The sequence below is a fragment of the Martes martes genome, assembly GCF_963455335.1.
Source record: "Martes martes genome assembly, chromosome: 1".
Classification (NCBI taxonomy): Eukaryota; Metazoa; Chordata; class Mammalia; order Carnivora; family Mustelidae; genus Martes; species Martes martes.
Window position 1 is genome coordinate 94,608,236 of NC_137888.1, and position 14,252 is coordinate 94,622,487.

Genomic DNA, 14,252 nt, shown 5'->3' on the forward strand with positions numbered 1-14,252 from the left:
ATTTTTTTAGAGCTAGTTTTAAAACTCAATGCTTTCTGATATGCTAAAATTGCATTTCTTTTGTTATAAGGTATTTGAAATCAGGAAGTATCACTTTGAGGTTTGTTTTTTGTTTGTTTGTTTTTTAATACACTCGGCCCACATTGATTGCACGGAAAGTGGAAAGGCTTACAAGTCTATATTTTGTTACACACCTCAACTTCCAGGCATCTTCATCTGGATGTTAATTTCTGTATTTGAGCAAATCCTAAACTGCTTTTGGAGCAAAATTATGACTATGGTTTCACAATTTAAGACCTCAGGTGGCCGGTGATTTGGGTTACCAAAACCATACGGTGTGACTTGCTGCCTCTTATGGAGGCCCTCCTTGCTGTTTGCAGACCATCACCCTGGCTTAAGCCTATCATCTCCCACCAGGCTGGGTTTAGCCTTTCTGATGAGATGGCTTGTTCTACATTCTGCTTCCAGAACAGTCAGCTTTGAAACCTACTTCAATCACTCCATGCCTCTATAACCTCATTGTATTAAATTTAAATCCTTCAACGTGTAGTTGAGAGCCCTCTCAAAGGTCCCATCTTTTTTCTTGAAGTTTCCAATTTCTGTTCTCTCAATTCCCTCCAGGAAAGACATTTTCATTCATTCATTCAAAGAGAACCGCTATTTATTTACACCTGCATCTCAGCTGTTTGAGACTTTTAATTCTCAGGACCTGAACAGAAGGCAATATCACTATTTAACAAATAAATGTTTATTTAAATATTTACTTAACAGAGGACTCAGAGAACTTTAATAACTTGCCCAACATCCCTGGCTTTTGTCTGATGATAATTTCCGTGCTCTTTGCGCTACACCATGCTTCCTCTCATTTTGCAAGCATTTATCGTGGTTTCTGGGCTGTGCCCCAAAAGGTGTAAGGTGTTAGGATAAGAAGATAAATGAAACACTGAGATCACATATATGAACATATATTTAAAATTTTAAGGCATTTTTGTATACATTGATTCTTCTTCAGTAGAACAAAATCAGTCTACTGGAAGAAGTAGGTAGAAATAACTGAAATCTGAAGGGAATCAGGAGTGTGCAAAAAGAAATAAGATTCAAGCAATTGCTGATTTAGGACCAAAAAAAAAAAAAAGGAATACTGAGAAATAGCTCCTTTCTTTTTGGAATTTAAATTTGATTTTGGAGCTGTGTGGGATAGTAGTGAGTGCAGGCAAATAAGGCCCTCCGTCCTAATTGGCTTCTTTCACCAAATGTCTCCAAAGGGGCTCTTGAAACCATCTTTCTATTATTTATTTATTTATTTTATTATTACTTTAAAAAAAGATTTTATTTGTCACAGAGAGCGAGCATGAGCTGGGGGAGTGGCAGGCAGAGGGAGAAGCAGGCTCCCTGCTGAGCAAAGAACCCAGATGTGGGACTTGATTCCAGAATGTTGGAATCGTGACCTGAGCTGAAGGCTCAGGCGCCACCCAGGCACCATGAAGCCATCTTTCTAAAACATGATTCCTGTCCTGGGTGATAGTCCTGCATGGGAAGGGGAAAAAAAGGGAAAGTAGTGGCTGCCCAGCTCCCACCTCAGCTTCTCCAGCTTCGCTTAGAGCTATGCCCTTCAGCCCTACTGAACTCTCAAGACTTCGAAGCACACCTCTGTCCTTGTGTGCATGCTTTTACTCTGTCTGGAGGGTTATGTCTTCCTCTTCCTTATCCTAGGATTATTTCCTCGTCTTTGAGCTCCAGCTAGAATCACTCCCTTCCGCCCCACATGGTCTCATAGCTCTTTTCCCCAGAAGCTCATAATTCTTTTCAGTTCTTCTCACATTTCTCTGAAACTACTGTTTATGTCCTCCATTTGATTGGGTCTTCTTCATTTTTGTATCCCCAGCATCCACCTAGCATTGTGCTCTGAATAAAGTAACCTTTATATATGTTTGTTGAATGAATTAATTGTAAAGTATGTAATTGTAAAGAATCCGAATGAGTAGATAAACTGGCAAACTTCAGAGGACACAAGGTTAGATTCAAGTGTAGAAGGACAGGCTTGGCAAAGGTGCTTAAAAGTAGACTTAAAAGTAGAGAAATTGAGAAGACTCAGGTTAGTTGCTCGCCCTGAAATTTCAGTTCTCTGCCAGGTTCAAGAAAACTCATTAACATGAAATCTGGACACATCTTCTTTCTTTCTTCTCCCTTCTCCTTACCCCACACCCCTTCCCTTCTTCAACAGGCAATTGTGACACTAGTTCCATCTCTCTACATGTCTGAGCTAAGATCTGAGTGCTATCACAGCTCTTAAACATTTTTCATCTCAGTATTCTTGTATGTTTTTCTGGCTTTAATACAGTACTATGTACAATAACTTTATCTGATAGATGATTGTTCTTTTTTAAGTCAATGAAAGTAATGCATTGCCTCCGGTCACTACTGAGTACTGCTTTGTGACCAACGGTTGATGCCAAATGGAATTATTTAGGATACCTGGGAAGCTAAGGAGAGAAGGGGCCTCTGTGGGAGAACTTCTGCCTTCTTGCCCCCTGGATGATTTGAGGGGTGGGATGGGATGCAGCCTGTTAACCATTTTGAGCCTCTACAACAGGAATCCATTACATTTAACTACTATAAGCTTAACAGTTATCTAGTGAATCACATGATGCACCACGCTATGTTTGACAGTACAGAAATAAAGATACGAGTACGGACCAGTTTCTGCCCTGTGAGCTCATACTGGGTACCGAAAGGGGGAAATAGACATTTTGACTTTGGTGTCATAAAATCTGCTCACGCTACGTTAGTTGTATGAACAAGTGCTGTGGGAAATAGACAAAGCGAGTGACAAAATAGCTCACAAGGTTGTGGGGATTTAAAAAAGATGTGTAAATGAAAAAACGTCAGTCTTAGTTCTATTACTCAGCAAACACTGCATTTATATTGGCGTTTGGCGATCTTTTGCAGAACATGCAGCCCTCGTTTTTTAGGAGCTGCTAGTTCCCCTAAGCCTCAGACTTCTATAGTCTGGCTGAATCAAAGAGTTTCTCCTCAGCTGTGCAGGCCTGGGAGCGAAGGAGGCTCGCCCACAGTCCTGGGAAGCTGAGACTTTTTTTTTTGGCGGCGGTTTTACTCTGTAGTTTACGGCAGTGGGCGGGCCCCAAATCCCCATGTGGTCCCGACATCATTGACATGGCGGAATCCCCCATCAAACCCTCCTGGTAGTTATTTGAGCGGCGGCGGCGGCCGGAGGAGGAGGAGAGCGGCGGCGGCGGCGGCGGCGGGAGCAGCGGAGGGGACAGCCGGGGATCCTCGGGGCTGCCGGCTGGGAAGGTGTGGGCAGACCCGGTGTGTGGCGCGCCCGGAGCCCCGCGTTTCAGACCGAGGGAAGGTAAGGCGTGCAGGATCGGGAGACTGGAGGGGACCCCCACGCCTCGGCAGCCAGGTCCCGCGCGCTGGAAAGCCCCGGCCGGACGCCGAGTCCGCGGGAGTGCGATCTCGTCCCGGAGCGCTCCTGGCGCGCCGGGCTTCCCGGGGAAAACTTGGCGCCACACTGCTGGGGCACCCCGCGTTCGCCTGGGCACCCCGGGAACACGGGGCCCGGGAGGGGGTTGGCCTCCACTTTGGGGCCGCATCTTGCTGGGCTCCGGCCCCCCGCCCGTCCCCCCCCCCCCCCCCCCCAGCTTGCCTGGGCTTGGAGGAGGGAAAGAAGCGGGTAGATTCTTCTTGATGAAAAAAAATCTGGGCAGTGGCTCCGGGGCTCGCCCTCCCCCCCTCGCCCTCCCCATCCTTCCCAGCAGATTCTGTCCGAGGAATCCGCTCCCCCTCCCGGAATCTCCGCGGCAAGAACGCTGCCCGGGAGGGGGAGGGCGGGCGGAGAGGCCGAGGAATCTTCGACGTGTCACTTTCAGAGGCTGTAGATTTCCATATGGTGGAGGGAGGAGGGCGGGCGTGCGAGTGGGGCTGGAAGTTGGGGCCGCCTCTCGGCGCCAGGCGGGGGCGGGCCGGGACCTCGGACCCCGGGATGCTCGCGGGGAGGGTCCGGGCCCACAGCCCCGGGAGCCGTGCCGGCCCCCTGCCCCCGGCCGGGCCTCTCCAGGACACTCCCCGCCCCGCCGCTGGCCACCTCCGTGCGCGCCACGTCCTCCCTCTCCGTCCTGCCCCCCGGGCTCCCCCCGGGCTGGGGGCGGTAACCGGCGGCCCCGGCCGGACTCTGCGAGACCAGCGGCTGGAAGATCGGGCGGGGGAGCGGGGCGCGGCGGGAAGGAGCGGGCGACCCGGTGTGTGGGCCAGCGAGCTCCGGTCAGTCGGTCACCCCGAGGGGCGCCCCGGCCGGGGATGGGGCGGGCGGCGGAATCCGCGCCCGGAGGCGGCCGGGAGGGGCCGCGCGGACCGTCTGTGCCCGCGGCGGGGCGGGGGCCGGCTGGCGTGGGAAGGGCCTGTCACCCTGGGAGGAAAGTGGGGCCTCGGGCTGTGCCCGCGAACTTTCCCAAAGGTCCGGGTCCGGGCGTCCCGTGGGAGCCCAAGCCCCAGGGCCTGATGTCCCGGGAGACGGGGCTGGGCCGCCTGGCGGCGCCGTTGGCGGGGAGGCTTCCAGGAGTGCGCGATTTGGAGTTGGAGCTTTTCGAATCCCAACTCCCACCCTGCCATCCCAGACGGAGGGAAGCAGTGGCATATTATCCAGACATTGCCGTTTGCTGACTTCCTTAAAAGTTACAACTTTTTATTTTCTCTTCAGTCGAGCATTTCCTTGAAAAAAAAAAAAATTGGAATTTGGCCGCGATGGGCCGACGCTGAGGCCCCAAACCCACACGTTTATCTCTCCATCCCTGTCGGTTTCTAGTCTCCCTCCCCTTCTCACACCCAGGCTTAATCATATTTTGGAACGGGAGAGATCTTTTGTTGGGTGGGCACCCTTTGATTTGCTTGTCCGTTTATTTTTTAATGTGCGGCTAATTTGATTTGAATTTCCTCCAGTTTCCAGGCCCTGCTAGGGAAAGCTAAGGGAGAGGAATAAGCCACCTTTTTTTTTTTTTTTTTTTGGAAGAGTGGAGAGAGAGGTGGGGCATTGGGAAAGGGGAGGCACCGCGGTTGTGGGCAAAGAGTCAGAGGGAGCAGACAGACCCGGAAGAAAAGGAATCTGCTCTGGAATAACACTTTTTTTTTTTTTTTGAGGCTACAGGCCTTGGGCAAAAATGCACCGCTCTGTTCTGATTTCTACTGTCTGAGTTGCTTTTCCGCTCTGCAATTTAAAGCTGTGACTCGGGTCCTGGACAGGCGGGAGAAGAGGCCTATACCCCAAGGCAGTCAGTGGCCCTGGTTTTGTGCCTTGTGTGGGAGCTCTGGGTTCCCACTCCTTGGAGGCAGGCTTTGTGGACCTAGCGTTCAGTCAATTTCCTGGTTCCCCGGGGAGCAGCTGTTAACCAGAGTAAAGTCTTTGGGCATGTTTGTGGCGCTGCAAGGGGACCTCACCCATGAAGGTGTAATTCTCACTTTGTTTAGACACTTGAGGGTCACCCACAGACTGGGTAAGAATGAGGTATAGTTGGTTAAAAAAAATCATTAAAAAGTTCTCAAACTCATGTGCTTTTAAAATGTTCTGGTTTAAATACTAAGAAAGAAAAACTTACCTGTAAAGATAGTGTTCATTTTAAAAGAGATGTGAAAAGTGCAAGATACCATCGTGGAATAGGGGTTGTAATTTCTAATTACAGTATATACAGTTTCAGAAGGATATTCCGGTAGCCTTGTAAGACAGACTTTATAAATAGCCCACATCAGACTGTGGACTGTTGGAGAGCCAGTCTTCTGGGATTTTTGGAAGAATGCTTGGGATTGGTTAGGAGACTGTAGGAGCCTAGGTAGTTATTTATTCAGTAAGAGATTGTGCCCCTTTTGCTTAACACTTCATTTAACATGGTAGGATTTGATAGTGTCCTTAGATGTTAGCCAGAAGAACTTCTTAAACTTTTCAGTTTAGGAAAATGAGGCTCAGGGGGGAAAGTGACTTGTCCAGGGTTTCCATCGTTGGCTAAAGTCTGATACAGGATTGGATTAACCACTCCTTTTTCTTGAATATCTAATGTGTACTAAGCTCTATGTACTGTGCTTTTTTATATATCATCTCATTAAAATAGTAATAACAGTCTTTAAATTTATGTGATGTTATGGACATTTTACAGACAATGGTGTTGAGGTTCACAAGAATTTAACGTCTGTGAGATCACTTTGCTACCAGTAGGGTTTTCTTTGGTGGTGGAAACGGCTCTGTAGCTGTGCTTTCTAATATGGCAGCCACAAGGCATGTTAGCTGTTGTGCCTTTGAAATGTGCCTAGTGCAACCGAGGAACTCCATTTTACATTTTATTTACTTTTTTAAAAAAAATTGTATTTCCTTTTAATTATTTTAAACTGCGACTTGTGGCTACTGGTTACCGTATTGGAAGCCACAGTGTAGAACTTTCTGACTCTCAAATATGTTTGTGTTTAATAGGATCATGCTGCTTTTTAGATCTAGTTCAGTGTTCTTTCTTACCACCAGAAGATGCTTAGATCCAGCCTTCCAGTGGAATTTATTTAATTTAAATGACATTTTTTTTGTTTGGTTGAACTAATCATTTGTAGGAACAGTTGAAAAGGCAGAACTTTTTGGTTATTTTAGTATAATGAAAGAGGGTAAATAGGAGGCACTATGAAAAATCACTGATGGGGGTTAAAAAAAAATGACCTGATAATATAACCATGTTTACCTATTCACTGGGTGATTCTTTTCATATGATGTCATGTCAGGTAAATAAAAAGGTGAAACCATTATTAACTTTTCCTTATGTAGTTGTAGAATTAATCCGAAGAATTAATATCGTTGCTTTACTACCAAAGAGTAAATTCAACTATAAAACACTATATTTCATCTGTGAATGGGGAAGAATATATCTAAGAGGAAAACAAGCAGCCAGAAATACTCTTGGTGGCAAACAGTCAAGTAGTTTTCTGATTAGTAAGTTGAATTTATCTTTGTTGTGCTTTAGAATTCATCTGATGGGAGGAATTGCAACAACTTTCATGATTTTGTATGAAATAGTGAAAATTTCAGCTCCTGTTAGAGTAAGCATTTATCTGGATTCTATCTATAAATGTCCAGTAACTGAATACTTTTTGGAGGTGGGAGGGCGTACTACTTTCAGGAAAAGACAAATGATAAAGTAATCTTTTTATTAGGATTTTTAAAGAAGTAACTTCCAGGTTCAGTATAAATATATCTGAATCTGTTGTGCCTTTCATAGTTACTGTACTTCCCAGGATTAATTACAGTTCATGATCCTGGTGCTAGAGCATTATTTGATCCTGAAAGACCTAGACTTGTAAATAAGCTTTAAATTGATCTATATTATTTTAGTGTTAGGTGAATTTCATGGCCTCCAGCTTTTTCAAACTTGTCAATTCAATTACAGGTGAGTCATTAGTTAATGACACTGTTGAGATAGCTGAAACACCCTTTTCATACCCATTCCTGACCCTTGGGAGCATAGTTATTTTCAAGGAACCAGGATAAAGACCACGTTATAAATAGGATTACAGTGTTCTCATGAGTATGACCAATATGGGAACCACCATTTAACTCATGATACCTGGTTCCATTTGTCTAACGTCAAGGCATTTAATACAAGTGAGAGACTTACTAAAATCTTAAAAGACAAAAGATGTTGAGAGATGGGCAGATAATGGACAAAGATTAGAAATCTTAAATGTCTGATGAGGGCTGTCTCTGAGCATCATTTTGAAATCAGAATCTACTCTGCCATGGACTGACTTTACTTTTTAACTGTGTATTTTTGATCAACTTCTGAAGCTCTCTCAGTTTGGATTTCCTGATTTTATTATAAAGAGGAAACATCTCATCCATGCCTTTTTTTTTTTTTTCCTGCCAAATGGTTGTCCAAGGAATTAATGAGTCAGTGTATTGAAAAGTTTTTGGTAAAGCCTTACACAAACTCCGTAGTCCCTTATATTCCAGAATAGCTGTTCCTTTTACATTACTTTGCACATTTTTAGAGATCTCCAAATTGCATGTGGACAGTTTGAAAAATAATTTATTTTTCCCTTTTTGATGAGTAAATAAAGCTTAAAGCTTTACATTGCTGTGTTCATTTTCTCCTTTTTCTGATCGAAAAGTTGATTTGTGACCTCTCCAAAATTGTACTGTACATAAGTCGTCCCAGCTTCATGTTTTGGGCAAGTTTTTCCTTAGATGTAGCTGACAGCTGGCTAGCATTGCTGACGTGGACATGACAGTCTGCTTGATTTGGGGTTTTTCTTGAGATCAAGGGGAAAAATGCAGTCTTTTAGAGGAACTTTCAATACTGAATGACAGAGGCATAAGGCTTTAGTCATTGTATATTATCCAAGTAAGCCTATTATTTGAGCTTCCAGTAATTACAGGTGAGAATGGGGAGAAAAGAATATTTTCAGGTCCAGGGAGCTTTGCACCTTACCTGTGTTTCCATTTTAGAAGTCATAATTGCCATTTTTTCACATTAATGAGGTTAATCCATTAAATGAGAGTTTTTTGTGGTAAAAGACATTTTCAAGCAAATCTTATTTCTCATCCTGTGGCTGTTGGGAATATGCCCAAGTGCTTGAGGAGAAGCTTTATTCTTTCTTTCTTTCTTTCTTTCTTTTATTCTTTATTCTTTAGTTTACTTTGAATATAGGGAGATAGATATATCTATACATACACAGATATACACACACATATATAATATAGGGATATATATATATATTTATACACAAATAGGATATATATACTATACACTTACATATATGTATATGTGTGTGTGTGTATACACACACACCTTTTTTTGCCTTTAAATATAAAGTATGGTGGGTCCCCTGGGTGGCGCGCAGTCGGTTAAGCATGCGACTCTTGGTTTCAGCTCAGGTCAAGATCTTGGGAGTCTTGACATCAAGCCCCACATGGGGCTCTGTGGTCCGTGACTAGTCTGCTGAAGTTTTTCTTTCCTTCTCCATCCCTCTGCGCACACTGGCAGGCTCGCTCTCTCTGTCTCTCTCTCTCTCTCTGTCAAATAAATAAATAATTAAAAGAATATGAGGTATGGTATGGTGTTATGTGCTTCAGCAAGGCAGAAAGTACTTGCATCGTCATTAGACAGGCAGGTCCCTGTAGAAGTCAAGCACAGGCCAGCTGGGGCTTTGCAAGGTAGAGCTCAGGAGAGGCTCGTCCCTACTCACGAGCTTATCTGGAGGGTAATTGTTGATGGTGCAGTTTTACCATCTAGGATCAGTCTCTGTGAACCAAAAAGATGGGGTGTTGGCGAGGGCATGGGGGACAGGAAGTTTTTTAGGCTGCCTAATCTAAATCAGGTAAGGTAGTATGGGGGTGTTCCTCATTTTGAAAATGGATCCATCTTTGAATCTTTTCTATTTGCCCCTACTCGAGATACACAAGTTTAGCATTCTATAACTCCTGGATTGTAATTTTCAGTGCCCTTGGCTGATTAGATGCCCTTGTTGGCAGTGCTCACTGTTGTTTCAGGCCTTGGCTCCTAATGTTTTGTTTCTTTGATATCTTGACAACTGCTTGTCAGTTTTAAATAACTGGAGGGAGAAGGTTTTAGTGAGATGGTATTTAATTTTATTTCATTCACTTACTTATTGCCTCAGAAAGCATTTCTTGAGTTCTAGACTAGATTCTTTGTTAATGGGATATTCTACTCTATTCTGACTTTTTTTGGGCAAATGCAAAGCATTTTTTATTAACTTAAGGGTATTCTGTTTGTATTTTTGGAATGTTGTGTAGAGAACGGTGTCTGCCACCAAACTCCTAGGGCAGGATGGTGGCAACTTCAACTCTTTAATCCTTTCTGAAATTTGAGAAGTGTTAAAATTTGCAGTACTTACAGGCTATGTTGAAAACTAAATTTATATTCGAATTTAAGTCTTCTGATACATCCTCGTTTTAACTCTGGAAGATGAAGGTTTTTATAAAGGCAACCAATCAGAAGAGTTTACTTGAACTAAGTTAGTTTGATACCAACTCATGGTCTTCAATTATGAAGAGCTTTCTGTTGAAATAACTATCTAGAAAATTGTCTTTATATATGAGCAAATGTAAATTTGAGAAGTAATTGAAGACTCTGAAATCCCAGGAAATAGCATGATTTAATTTATTCTTAAGGGACTTAGCTTCTCCGTAACTGGTGAAAGAGGGGTCTTTATTAAAAATAACTCCATTGTTCTTGATGTAACTAATTAGGAATTTGCAATTATGCAGGCAAGCCTAGGATAAAGTTTGGTTTCCTATTCTATATGAAAAGGTTTTACTGTTAACAGAAGTTTAAATAGATCATAAGAGGAAATATTTTCCAAATTAGGAGAACAAACTACTTTTAAGCACTTTGGAAAAATCAGTTGTAAAAACAGTGTAGAACTGCAATAGGGGTTGAAGCTGGTTCTCCTGGGGGTGTGTTTCATAGAGACTCAGGAGCCCTTGGCATTATTGATTAACTCAATGCTATCCCTTGCTAGGAACAGTTTACTAGCAAAAGTTAGAACTATATTTTTGTATGCAGAGTAAAGCACAACAATAAGCAAATATCTTTCATACCTTACCCCCACCAATAGACTTCAGTTATGTCTGCTTATTTGTTTTGGAGTTTTTCTGTTGACGTTTGCTTCGCTACTTGTTAATTTCTTTTATCACCTGTAAGCACTTGATGGCAGATGGGTGAGAGCAGGTGTTAAAAGTTTAAGAACATCATTATTGCTTTTAGTTGCCTCTCTCTCCTCTTCCTAGCCATTTGGGCAAACTTGTGGAAAGCCCTGTGTGTAGTATTTAAATAAGCCCATTACGCGCCCTCCTCCTCTGCTTTTACTAAAGCAGGACGTTCCTGTTCAGCTGAAAGAACTGACTGGTAAGAAGAGTAAATTTCTTTAAAAATATTTCGGTATATTGACATCCAGTTACTCAGACAATGAAGTTTTCTAGTATATGACTTTTTAGGGGTCAGTTTTTACAGTACAAGTTTTATGTGTGGGATACTTCATATATTTTTAAGATATTATTCTTCCTTTTATATTTTGGAGGGTTTTTTTCTTTTAAGTGTCTCTTCTATTGTTTAAGTTGTTTAGGAGGACAATACTATCTTTAGATATTGCTGTTTCTGGTTTTTCTTTTGTGTTTTTCTCTTATCTCAAGAAAAATAATTCCATTTTAGAGTAATAGAGTTAAACATTATTCTGAATTAATGAATCAGAAAAGACTTGAAAGTACATTGACTTGGAACCCTACTGTTTTGCTGTTGAGAACATAAAAGGTAGAGCTGCATGGAAAACGGTTTTGTGGTTTCTCAAAAAACTGAATATAGAATTACCTAGCAACTCCATTCTTAGGTATGTACCCAAAATAATTAAAAGCAGTGACTCCGACCGATACTTGAGCACCAGTGTTTATAGCAGCGGTGTTTATAATATCGGAAAGGCGGAAACAACCCAAGCGTACATTCACAGATGAACGGATAAACCAAGTGCGGTATATACTTACAATGGAATATTATTCAGCCATAAAAAGGATTGGAATTCCTCTACATGGTACAAAATGGATGAACCTTGAAAACATGCTGAGTGAGAAAAGCCAGGCACAAAAGGACAAATGCTATGTGTTTCCACTTACATGAGGTACCTAGAAGAGATAAATTCATAGTCACACAGTAGAATAGAAATTACCAGGGCTAGGGGAAGGGGAATAGGAGTTCCTGTTTAGTGGATATAGAGATTCTGTTTGGGATAATGAAGTTTTAGAAAGACTCATGGTGATGGTTGCGCAACATTGTGAATGTACTTAATGCCACCGAAATTGTATGCTTAAAGATGGTCAAAATGATAAATGTGTTGTTATGTATATTTTACCATAATAAAAAACAAGAAAAAATATTGAAGGAGATTTATTCCACACCATCTCCATTTGTCTCTAGTTGCTCCGCCTTGTTCTACTTCCTTACTGCTATGCAGGTGTTTTTTTTTCTTTCCTCCTCCTCCTCTTGCATTTTTTTTTTTTAAGATTTTATTTATTTATTTACAGAGATCACAAGTAGGCAGAGAGGCAGGCAGAGAGAGGAGGAAGCAGGCTCCCTGCTGAGCAGAGAGCCTGATGCGATGCGGTGCTACATCCTAGGACCCTGGGACCATGACCTGAGCTGAAGGCAGAGGCTTTAACCCACTGAGCCACCCAGGCGCCCCCTCCTCTTGCATTCTAAAGGGAGAGTCCCCTAGGCCATTTTTAGAGATCAGAGTGTCCTCATTTTATTAACTGACTTGAATTTAAGACACTGTTTAAAAGTAGTAGATCTCTGGAGGGAGGGGAAAAGACATTTTAATATTTAGATGAACCCGGTAGTTTATTAATACCCACAGACAATGTAGGCACTTAAAGGTAAAGTAATCTATCCTGAATTTCACTGAGTCAGCCAAAAATCAGGGATGTGCACTTAGACTTGTCATATTTTCTATTCCATTTACTCTTCAGTACTTTAGGAAAAAACATTTGATTTACACTCAGAAACGTTCTAAGTCATTTCAGTTAGTATGCATGTTCGAAGTGTTTAGGTGCTAACATTCTTCAGGTCCTTAGACTAAACCCTGTTGGAAGGGATAGAGTGAAGAAAGAATGTAGTATTCTGTTTTATTCATTATTAGCAATAATCACACCTCAGATAAACCTCACTGGCTACGATACTGCCACTGCGTAAAGGTTTTTTCAATCATTATGAACTTGTCCCTTGCAGCTAGTAATTTTGTGGTAGTTACTGCTCCCTGAATGTTGGTGGTTTGTTTTTTGTTTTTTTGCTCCTGAGATACTGCTGTTGAGTTTGGGTAGGTCACTTATAAAAAGATGGTGGGATTTCCATTAAGTGATTAAGTATAAAACTTAAACATCAGGTATAAAGTGCGTGTTAAGAATACGAGAAATAAAAAATTCAAGTGGAAAGATTAAAGTTCATATACAAATAAGTTATAGGGAAAATTATGTTACTTTAATTATATATGTATGTAATTAAAGTAATAAAAGTATTTGTCGTCCATAAGAGTTCACTAATTCCTGAACTCCTGGAAAACAGTATAAAGTTGCAAGGGTATATGATGGTAGTCAGTGTGTGCTATGCTGTGGTGTACTGTATTGTCTTTGCTGTGTATATGTAAATGGTATTCATGCTATAGCAGGTGATTTTGTGGACTACTAATTACTCCCTCCAGAGGCACTCTCATGACCAACTGATATCAAAAGGCAGTGAGAGCCGTGATCTCTTTATATCTGGTAGAAATATGAAGAATCATAACATGTTTGCAGAGTACTTTTTTTTGTTAGATTTTATTTATTTGACATAGAGAGTGAGCTCACAAGTAGGCAGAGAGGCAGGCAGAGAGAGAAGGGGGAAACAGACTACCCACTGAGCAGAGAGCCCTATTCTGGGCTGGATCCCAGGACCCTGAGATCATGACCTGAGCCAAAGGCAGAGGCTTAACCCACTGAGCCACCCAGGCACCCCGCAGAGTGCTCTTCATTGATTTTTGCCTACCAGAAAGAAAACAATGTCCTACTCCATTTTGCATACCCTCATTATGTTCCAGAGCCTCCTTTTAGGTCATTTGTAGTTTTCTTTAAATTCTTCTAGGACTTTATCTGTGCTTTGGAGACCATTTGTCCTTGTTGTCCAATTGTCTCCTTGCCCCCCTAACTTGAATGTGGGAGTGATAACTGATTTAGGGTCTTTCATGGTGAGTGCATAATAAATGTCCCCTGGGTGGTCAGATGGATGGATTCCCAGCTGGAATGTGCCATTTACACGTCATGCCTTTCCTCAGGTGCTCTGTCAGTATTTCTTCTACTGAAGTTGACCTTTTTGAAACATGGGCCATGCTGTGGACATTTTTATTTCCAGCAGTGTTCCTGAGTTTTTTTTTTTTTTTTTTTCCTCATAGTAGGCATCTGATAAATATTTAAACAAAATAAAACAAAGGCATGAGTCACCTTCAGTGCAAGTCTAGCTTTGCATTTATTACTATTTTAAAGAAATGAAAGGGGCACGTAGTTGGCCCAGACGGTAGAGCATGCAACTCTTAATTTTGGGGTCGTGAGTTCAAGCCCCATGTTGGGTGCAGAGTTTACTTAAAAAAAAAAAAAAAAAAGAAAAAAGAAAGAAAAAATAACTGAAAGTTTTCTAGAGAATAAATGGGCTTTTTCATGTCTGTATTAG

The 14,252-nt window shown here is 42.2% G+C and overlaps 1 protein-coding gene across 1 annotated transcript in view; it reads left to right on the forward strand.

The window, feature by feature from the left end:
- The first annotated feature begins 3,233 nt into the window (after positions 1 to 3,233).
- Positions 3,234 to 14,252, forward strand: part of FNDC3B (fibronectin type III domain containing 3B) — a 344,111-nt gene continuing 333,092 nt past the window's right edge. Inside the window, exon 1 of the mRNA XM_080808436.1 lies at positions 3,234 to 3,373. The gene's annotated coding sequence lies outside the window, so the exon portion shown is untranslated. The remainder of the gene's footprint in view (positions 3,374 to 14,252) is intronic.